The sequence below is a fragment of the Rutidosis leptorrhynchoides genome, chromosome 9 (assembly GCF_046630445.1).
Source record: "Rutidosis leptorrhynchoides isolate AG116_Rl617_1_P2 chromosome 9, CSIRO_AGI_Rlap_v1, whole genome shotgun sequence".
Classification (NCBI taxonomy): Eukaryota; Viridiplantae; Streptophyta; class Magnoliopsida; order Asterales; family Asteraceae; genus Rutidosis; species Rutidosis leptorrhynchoides.
The window spans coordinates 118,535,237-118,546,092 of NC_092341.1; positions in this window are offsets into that span (position 1 = coordinate 118,535,237).

The following is a 10,856-nucleotide window of genomic DNA, read 5'->3' on the forward strand; positions in this document are numbered from 1 at the left end:
ACCAAATGATTATGCAACCTTCCTAACTTGTTTATATACTTGTATCTTGCATGAAACTTGACAATTTGATTTCACATGCTAAATAATCGAGTCGTAACGAGCCATAGGACTAATTGAACATCTTTGACCTATCGTGTTTACCGTTATTGATACGACCTATTTGTTTAGGTCAAGACTAGCACTATCCTTCACACACGTTATTTTGTGAAGTACTTTTAGTACGTGCACTCAAGGTGAGATCATAGTCCCACTTTTACTCTTTTTGAACTTACATTTGGGATGAGAAAACATAAACATTTCTTTTACTAAGTGAACACAAGTACAGGAAAACAAACATTCTACATACGAGTTTAGAACAAAATCCTCAATTCGATTATCATTAGTTACACTTGCCGGGTGTAAGCGAGAACTTATGTTGTATGGATCCATATGGGTTTGACAAACCCTCATTCAAACGGTTCGCTACCGTTTACGAATGAAATATATTTTCGAGAAACAGTGTATGTTCTAGCACTAAGTGATGGGGTTCAATGGAAGGAAATGTTAAGCATTGATAATTGGGTGCTCGTGAAACAAACTTTTGGAATGTATTACTATTATTTCATTGATGCAAATCTTGTGGTTCACGTGTACTTACTTACTTAAACCTATGATTTCACCAACGTTTTCGTTGACAGATTTCTATGTTTTTCTCAGGTCCTTGAACAGTACATGATACATGCTTCCGCTCATTATTTTGATACTTGCATTGGATGTCGAGTATATATGCATACATGGAGCGTCTTTTGGATACTTTTAAATTGTGTCGCATAAGTTTCATATGTACTTAAAACTTTGTATCGTAACTTGTGGTGGAACTATTATTGTAAACTTGAACAACCTTTACATTTGAAATGAATGCGACATATCTTTTGGTCAAACGTTGTTTTAAAGACTTATGACCACGTAACGGGACCTAAGTAGACGGCGCCGTCAATGACGATTTGGTCGGGTCGCTACAGATGGTATCAGAGCGTTGGTTGTAGGGATTTAGAGTTCATTAGTGTCAACCCCGAGTCATAGGGTACATTGGTGAGTCTAGACTACAACCGGCATATAGACTTGAAGTAGGAATTACTTGACTACTTGTGCATTTATACTCGAACGCTTCTACTCATATCTACTCTTAGTTCATCTTAATCTCACGTTGTTTAATTTGATTGACACGCCACCTTGACTTTATGAAATGATGTCGAATGCACATATGAATCAGGGTAATATAATTTCCGGGATTATATTACGGTGACTCATATGAACGTTCCGACATTATGACATAAAGAATTTAAGGCGAGTCGAGGAAAAACTTCTCTTTATCTTTATTCTATATCACGGTTAGTATTATTGAGAATGCTAATCAATGATATTCTTGTGTCTTGAAGGAACAATGGCTCCTCGTCGTGTACGCCGCAATGAAACTCCCGAACAAGCTCTCGAACGGATGATAGCCACCGCCGTAGATGCGGCCATGGCCGGTCACTCATCCAACAACAATAATAATAACAACCACAACAACAACAACAACAACAACAATGGAGCCGGAAACTCAAACGAGGGATGCTCCTATAAAGCTTTCATGGGGTGCAAACCTCACACTTTTGATGGAACCGGGGGACCGGTCGTGCTCACCCGATGGTTTGAGCAAACGGAAGCCGTCTTTAGCATAAGCGGTTGTCGGGACCAAGACAAGGTCAAATACTCCACTCACACTTTCTCCGGAATTGCTCTAACATGGTGGAACACCTATGTTCAATCGGTGGGTACCGATGAAGCTCATGCCCTCTCTTGGGCCGATCTAAAGGAAAAGATGATTGTTGAATATTTTCCGCGCGAAGAAACCCGAAAGCTTGAGGAAGAACTAAGAGCTTTGAAAGCGGTCGGAAACGATCTTAAAGCTTATAATCAACGCTTCGCCGAACTATCCTTGATGTGTCCTAATCTTGTTAACCCCGAATCTCAAAGGATTGAGCTCTACATGCTCGGTCTTCCAAAAAGCATCAAACAAGGGGTGATGTCATCCAAACCCACTACTCATCAAGCCGCTATGAACATGGCTCGCCAACTAATTGAAACGGTTGACGAAATCGTAGTTCCGGCACCTAAGGCCGAGGATAAATCGGGCGGCAACAAAAGAAAGTGGGAACCCTCCCAATCAAGCAACAACAACTTTGCTAAGAAGCCTTACACCTCCGACGGCAAGAAAGGTTATGCCGGGAACCTACCTCTTTGCAACAAATGCAACAAACATCACTTTGGCGAATGTAGTAAGTTAATTTGCCACCGGTGCCAAGGAGTTGGTCATAAGGCCAACGATTGTAAAAGTGCCACTCCCGTCGCTCGAAAGTGGCCCAATGCACCAAAGACGGGCACTTGTTACGAATGTGGCCAAACGGGTCATTATAGAAATGCATGCCCAAAGAAGAAAGATAACCCCAATACGCGCGGCTGAGCTTTCAACATAAACACCGAGGAAGCCCGGGATGACACTGAACTAGTCACGGGTACGTTTCTTCTCAACAATTCTTATGTCTCTTGCTTATTCGATTCAGGTGCCGATAAATGCTTTGTATCCAAGACTTTGACTCATTCTTTTAGCACTCCACCTCTTCCATTAGATACCACTTATACCATTGAAGTGGCTAACGGGAAACTATTAAGTGCCGACACATATTACCGGGGGTGTACGATAAACATTTTGGGTAAGGAATTTGAAATTGACTTGATACCCATGGAACTAGGAAGCTTTGATGTAATAATCGGTATGAATTGGTTAGTCAAAACGAAATCTCACATCCTTTGTGATCTTAACGCAATCCGAATTCCTATCGAGAATGGTGAACCTTTGATTGTTTATGGCGATAAGAGTTGCACCAGACTCAACCTCGTTTCGTGCCTTAAAGTTAGAAAACTGCTCCGTAAGGGTTGTTTTGCGATCCTTGCCCACGTTAAGAAAGTCGAGTCCGATGATAAGCATATCGATGATGTGCCAATTGTTAGTGACTATTCCGATGTATTTCCCGATGAATTGCCGGGTCTTCCACCTCATCGACCGGTTGAATTCCAAATCGATCTTATTCCGGGAGCCGCACCCGTAGCACGTGCACCATATAGACTCGCCCCATCCGAAATGCAAGAATTGCAAAGTCAAATCCAAGAACTACTTGATCGTGGTTTTATCCAACCTAGCCATTCACCTTGGGGCGCTCCGATTTTGTTTGTTAAAAAGAAAGACGGATCCCTACGAATGTGCATTGATTATCGTGAACTAAATAAATTGACGGTTAAGAACCGATATCCTCTTCCTCGCATCGATGACCTCTTTGATCAACTACAAGGGTCTTGTGTATATTCGAAAATCGATCTCCGCTCGGGTTATCATCAATTAAGGGTTAAGGGGGAAGATGTCTCCAAAACCGCTTTCCGGACTCGTTACGGTAGTTATGAATTCCTTGTCATGCCATTTGGTCTCACTAACGCACCGGCGGTGTTCATGGATCTTATGAACCGCGTGTGCAAACCGTATCTCGATAAATTCGTTATTGTGTTCATCGATGATATATTGATCTATTCTAAAAATGAAGAAGAGCACGAACAACATCTCCGACTTGTGCTTGAACTCTTGAGACAAGAACGACTTTATGCCAAATTCTCCAAGTGTGAATTTTGGTTGAAGGAAGTTCAATTTCTTGGTCATGTTGTAAGTGATCAAGGTATTAAAGTCGATCCCACGAAGATCGAAGCCATTAGTAAATGGGAGACTCCTACTACTCCTACTCACATTCGTCAATTCTTGGGTCTCGCCGGGTACTATCGTAGATTCATCGAAAATTTCTCTTTGGTTGCACGTCCTCTAACCGCATTAACTCACAAAGGAAAGAAATTCATTTGGGCGACCGAGCAAGAATCCGCGTTTCAAATCTTGAAAACGAAGCTAACCACCGCTCCTATCTTGTCACTTCCCGAAGGCAATGATGACTTTGTTGTATATTGCGATGCCTCGAAACATGGTTTTGGGTGTGTATTGATGCAACGAACGAAAGTCATTGCTTATGCTTCTCGACAACTCAAAATTCATGAACGAAACTACACGACGCATGATCTCGAACTCGGAGCCGTCGTCTTTGCACTTAAAATGTGGAGACACTATCTTTATGGAACCAAGAGTACTATCTTTACCGACCACAAAAGTCTCCAACACATTTTCGATCAAAAGCAACTAAACATGAGACAACGACGGTGGATTGAAACTTTGAACGATTACGATTGCGAGCTTCGTTACCATCCCGGGAAGGCAAACGTAGTAGCCGATGCCTTAAGTCGAAAAGAAAGAGCGGTGCCTCTTCGTGTCCGAGCTTTAAACATCACCATTCACACCAACCTTAATAGCCAAATTCGGGTAGCCCAAGATGAGGCTCTCAAGGATGAAAACCTTTCACACGAGCTCTTAAACATTCACGTCTCTCGATTCGAAATTAGGGAGACCGGACTCCGATATTACGCCGGAAGGATTTGGGTGCCTAGTTATGGGGACCTACGAAGCCTTATTTTAGATGAAGCCCATAAGTCACGATACTCGATTCACCCCGGTGCCAATAAGATCTACCACGACCTTAAACAACTATATTGGTGGCCGAACATCAAAAGGGACGTAGCTACTTATGTTTCCAAGTGTTTGACATGTTCCAAAGTCAAAGCCGAACACCAAAGACCGTCCGGATTACTTCAACAATCCGAGATCCCGCAATGGAAGTGGGAAAGGATAACGATGGATTTTATCACCAAGCTACCAAAAACGACGGGCGGTTATGATACCATTTGGGTTATTGTTGACCGTCTCACCAAATCCGCACACTTCCTTGCCATGAAAGAAACAGAAAAAATGGAGAAACTTGCACAACTTTACATTAAGGAGATCGTAGCCCGACACGGTGTACCTTTATCGATTATCTCCGACCGAGATGGCCGTTTCGTTTCTAGATTTTGGTGTACATTGCAAGAAGCGTTGGGAACGCGTTTAGACATGAGCACCGCATATCATCCTCAAACCGATGGACAAAGCGAACGTACAATTCAAACCTTAGAAGACATGTTACGAGCTTGCGTGGTTGATTTCGGAAAAGCTTGGGACAAGCACTTACCTCTCGCCGAGTTCTCTTATAACAATAGTTATCACGCGAGTATTAAAGCCGCACCTTTTGAAGCGCTATATGGCCGCAAATGTCGTTCACCTCTTTGTTGGGCCGAGGTAGGCGACGTGCAAATCACCGGACCCGAACTCATTCACGAAACCACCGAGAAAATCATTTAAATCCGAGATAGGCTTAGGACGGCCCGAAGTCGTCAAAAGAGCTATACCGACAAACGACGCAACGATCTTGAATTTCAAGTCGGTGACCGAGTAATGTTAAAAGTCGCACCTTGGAAGGGTGTAATCCGTTTTGGGAAATGCGGGAAGCTAAATCCGCGGTATATTGGTCCTTTCGAAATCTTGGAGCGTATTGGAACCGTTGCTTATCGTTTAGATCTTCCGCCTCAATTGAACTCCGTTCATCCTACCTTCCATGTATCTAACTTGAAAAAGTGTCTTGCCGAACCCGATATCGTCATCCCTCTCGAAGAACTTACTATTGATGACAAACTTCATTTCGTGGAGGAACCGGTTGAAATTGTGGACACCTCCGTCAAGACATTGAAACAAAGCCGAATCCCGATTGTCAAGGTTCGTTGGAATGCCAAAAGAGGACCCGAGTTTACTTGGGAAAGACAAGATCAAATGCAAAGGAAGTATCCTCATCTATTCGTGAATTCGGAAACGCAAGATCTCGAGGAAGAAACAACGACTACTACGCCTACTTAAATTTCGGGACGAAATTTCTTTTAAGGAGTAGGTAATGTAACATCCCGCCTTTTTCCATTTACTTTTCCGTTATACTAATATAAAGTCCGTTATATGTTTATAACATCTCCCGTTGATACGCGTTTTAAATTATCTCGTTTAGGTAATTCCCGCACCCGAACGAAAGTTGAGGGACTAAACTTGACAAGGGATTAAACCCTTGACTAGGTCAAAGGGTCAAACCCCTTTCACCCATTCATTATCATCTCCATCTCTCTCTCTTTCTCTCTAGCAAGAACACACACCCAATTTCCAAATTCATTCAATCATCATCTAAATTCGATCTAGGAGGCTTACAACAAAATAAACTACATATTTGTGATCCTCTCTTCATCCTCTTCATTTTGGTACCAACTTCATCTCATTTGGGTAACTTTCTAAAATCACTAGATTTTGTGTTCTTGATGTTTTTAACTTATAAAAGTGTTAATTAGTGTCTATGGCTCAAGTCTAACATGAATATATGATTTATATGCTCGATCTCGTTGTTTTAGTGTAACTAGCATGAACTTGAATTTTGGTGTGTTGTTCTTGAATTTTGGATGATCATATGTTGTTAGATGTTAAAAGTTGATGTTTTAATTGTGTTACTAGCATCACTAGCTTCAATTTGATGTGTAGGTTGCCTTAGAAAACTTCATGAACTTGATTATTGATTTTGGTGAATTTGGGTTAGGGTTTGATGAACTTGAAATGGACTTTTGATGCATTGAATGCCATGGATTATTATTGGTAAGTGTTTAGTTGGATTGTATGCTTGATTACCTTCGAAACGGCATATCATTCATGTAAATTGGTTGCCCGAATCATTGAATTGCATTTATGAACTTGTATGCGGTTAATGTTAAGCATTAGATGCGGTTTTGGTTATTGTAATAGGTAGATTGATTGATGAAATGTGTTTAGTTGTTTTCCTCGTCAAATTACCTTCCCAACGGTATAAGATACTTGTCTTGATTGTTTGCGGATCATAAATGGTGATTGTTTGAAGTTAGGTTCGTGCATAAAACTTAAAAACTGCCAGAATTCTCTGCACAGGTAATGGCGCGGCGCGCCATATACCCGCGCGGCGCGCCATTTTGGTCTGTCCAACTTGGTCAATTTTTGAATAATGTTTGCTATGCTACGCACCTCCGATTCACATGTAACTTGTCCTAACATGCTCATACATGATTAAAAACCTCAGAAAAATAGTTCGGGACACGACCCGAACGTGTTGACTTTTTTCGTTGACTTTGACCGACCAAGGTTTGACTTTTTGTCAAACTTAACCAAATGATTATGCAACCTTCCTAACTTGTTTATATACTTGTATCTTGCATGAAACTTGACAATTTGATTTCACATGCTAAATAATCGAGTCGTAACGAGCCATAGGACTAATTGAACATCTTTGGCCTATCGTGTTTACCGTTATTGATACGACCTATTTGTTTAGGTCAAGACTAGCACTATCCTTCACACACGTTATTTTGTGAAGTACTTTTCGTACGTGCACTCAAGGTGAGATCATAGTCCCACTTTTACTCTTTTTGAACTTACATTTGGGATGAGAAAACATAAACATTTCTTTTACTAAGTGAACACAAGTACAGGAAAACAAACATTCTACATACGAGTTTAGAACAAAATCCTCAATTCGATTATCATTAGTTACACTTGCCGGGTGTAAGCGAGAACTTATGTTGTATGGATCCATATGGGTTTGACAAACCCTCATTCAAACGGTTCGCTACCGTTTACGAATGAAATATATTTTCGAGAAACAGTGTATGTTCTAGCACTAAGTGATGGGGTTCAATGGAAGGAAATGTTAAGCATTGATAATTGGGTGCTCGTGAAACAAACTTTTGGAATGTATTACTATTATTTCATTGATGCAAATCTTGTGGTTCACGTGTACTTACTTACTTAAACCTATGATTTCACCAACGTTTTCGTTGACAGATTTCTATGTTTTTCTCAGGTCCTTGAACGGTACATGATACATGCTTCCGCTCATTATTTTGATACTTGCATTGGATGTCGAGTATATATGCATACATGGAGCGTCTTTTGGATACTTTTAAATTGTGTCGCATAAGTTTCATATGTACTTAAAACTTTGTATCGTAACTTGTGGTGGAACTATTATTGTAAACTTGAACAACCTTTACATTTGAAATGAATGCGACATATCTTTTGGTCAAACGTTGTTTTAAAGACTTATGACCACGTAACGGGACCTAAGTAGACGGCGCCGTCAATGACGATTTGGTCGGGTCGCTACAAGAATGATATTCATGTTGATAATAATAATAATACTAATAATGATAATGATAATAATATTAGTGATAATATCAATTATATTACTAGTCTACTCCCTTTTTATCATTATCATTAAAACTTTCATTACATCGAAAATTGACGGCATGCATACCATTTCATAATATATCCAACTATAATGACTTAATGATAATCTTGATGAACTCAACGACTCGAATGCAACGTTTGTAAAATGTATCATATACAGGTCAAGTACCTCGCGATGTAACCAAATATAATGTATTCGTCCAGATGGATTAGGACGGGTTGTTATATCATCCCGAAGTATAAACGAACTCTTATCCTTCATAGCCTTACGTTTATTTTTTTTAGCACGGGATTTCACACTACATTTTTTAACACTTTCAACACCATGAGGCATAGTAGAAACACCCTCAACCGGTGGACAATGTTGCACCTCATTATGTTGAAAACGTGATACGTCATTTTCCAAGCTAGAATCCTCAACAAAAGTATCAACCAAACCCTGAGGATCAAGCTCGTGAACCGAGAATCGACCCGACTATCAACATCAAAACTTCCAAATTTAATTTTCATTAGCATCACAAAAAACTACGTAATTATAGGATTTGGGAGTGATTTTAGGAAATGAATAAATCACTCTAATCTAATCGCAAGTCACATATCCTAAGAAGTAAGAACTACTATATAAATAAAGAACTTTTCGGTTGATATATGAGGAGTGTATTTGATGGTGTAAAAACTTGTTGAAAACGTTTCCCCACAAATATCTAAGTTGTTAGTACATTTTTTTTATCAATATTTATATATTTTTTTTTTTTAAAGGCAAAGGAATCAATTTTATTAATCAATCATAACTTGAGATCACAAAGAGACACGAAACTAATTACACTATACATCGCTATGAGTTCTAACAGGCCAACAATAATAGCATTCAGATTGAAAGATACACTTGAGAACAAGCCGAGGAAGAGAACAGTCACAGTCAAGGTTGGAGAATTCGGATCTCGGGGAGATCTCGTTTGGACTTTTTTAGAGAGATCTCGGCATCTCGGAATAATCTCGGGGTGATCTCGGACGTTGACTTACGTTGACTTTATAGTTTTTTAATAAAAATATACATTAAAACATAAATATATGTATATTTATATACGTTTTTACAAGATTTTACAAAAATATTCGAGAAATGAGCGAGAAAATCTTAGAAATTACGAATTTTACAAGAAAATCTTATAAATTAACAAGAAAATCCGAGAAATCGTGGCTTTCAGTAAGTTTGACCCCGTTGACCGAGAAATCTCGGGAGATGAATATCTCGTCTCGGTTGCCTTCTAAAAACGAGATCTCGGGAGAGATCTCGGGAGATTTACAACAGTATTACCTTACGTTAACGACAAAGTAACTTTTATCTACCTCACTTGAACTTCCAACCCGAAAACCATATTGAAACCCGAGAAACTAAGGTGTTTCTTCGATCTATACATTTCAGTTTTTGTTTTCCCCTTCAATATATACATTAAATTACGTAAATCTCATTTGTATAATTCATTTTCACATTAATCTTGTTTAGTTCTTTTTATTGAACGACAAACCGGTCCAACACATCCCCGATTTAATCAGATCTTCAATAGCACTTGGTACTTTCTCGAATGTCATCTTTAAGCCAATATCTATATCAGTTTTTTTTTTTGAAAAGCAAGATAATATATTATTAATAATAAAAATGGAGATACAAGGCCCTATACAAATCTATACATTGAGGAAACGGAAGTACAAAGGAATCTATAAAGTTGCGAGTAACCAACGAATGCCAATAACACTAAAGAGGGAATAAGAACTTGAAAGAAACAAGCCGGACTAGAGAAGATAACAGTGACGATCTAGCGCCTACAAAGTTACACAAACTAGCCCGATTAATCAAACCCTCAATAGAAGAAATGGGATCCATGGGTTACACGTAAGTTACACTTGAGTGCTTGTAGAAGATTAGCCAATCCCAACGCGGTGGGGAGAATCTACAACGAAGAAGGATGGATTTATAAGCCATTGATGCCACTCGATTAATTTTTTTTTGCTTGATCTTTTAGAAATCCAACAGTAACTTTGGGTTTGTATTTCGGATAGAATTGATCGAGGAGACCACGTTTTTTTGGAGAAGACTTTCTGATTCCTATGTTTCCAAATTATGTAGCAAGTTATCCATTTGGTAGCTTGCCATAGTGAAGAGCCGAAATTGTTGAGTGCGAATGCTTGCTAAATGATAATGGCGTCGTTAAGATTGGAGATTAAGGAGACATCTTGGGCCCACCAATCAAGAACAAGATTCCATATGAGTGCCGTTTTTGGACAAGAACAGAGGATATGTTCGGTGGTTTCAATATCCGATTCACATATAGGGCATAAAGTAGAATCGAGATCAATGCCCCTTTTATCAATTTCGAATCGAACCGGTATCTTATATTGAATTGCTCGCCAGATGAAGATATATACTTTTTGAGGAATAAGTTTGTTACGGGGAATCGATAAGCTTAAAGCGTTGCTCCCTAACTTTAGAGAGTTAATCAAAATTGTCAAAGATTTAGTGGTGAAAATTCCTGTGGGGTCTAGACTGTATTTCCAGGAGTCTTGTCTGTCGGAT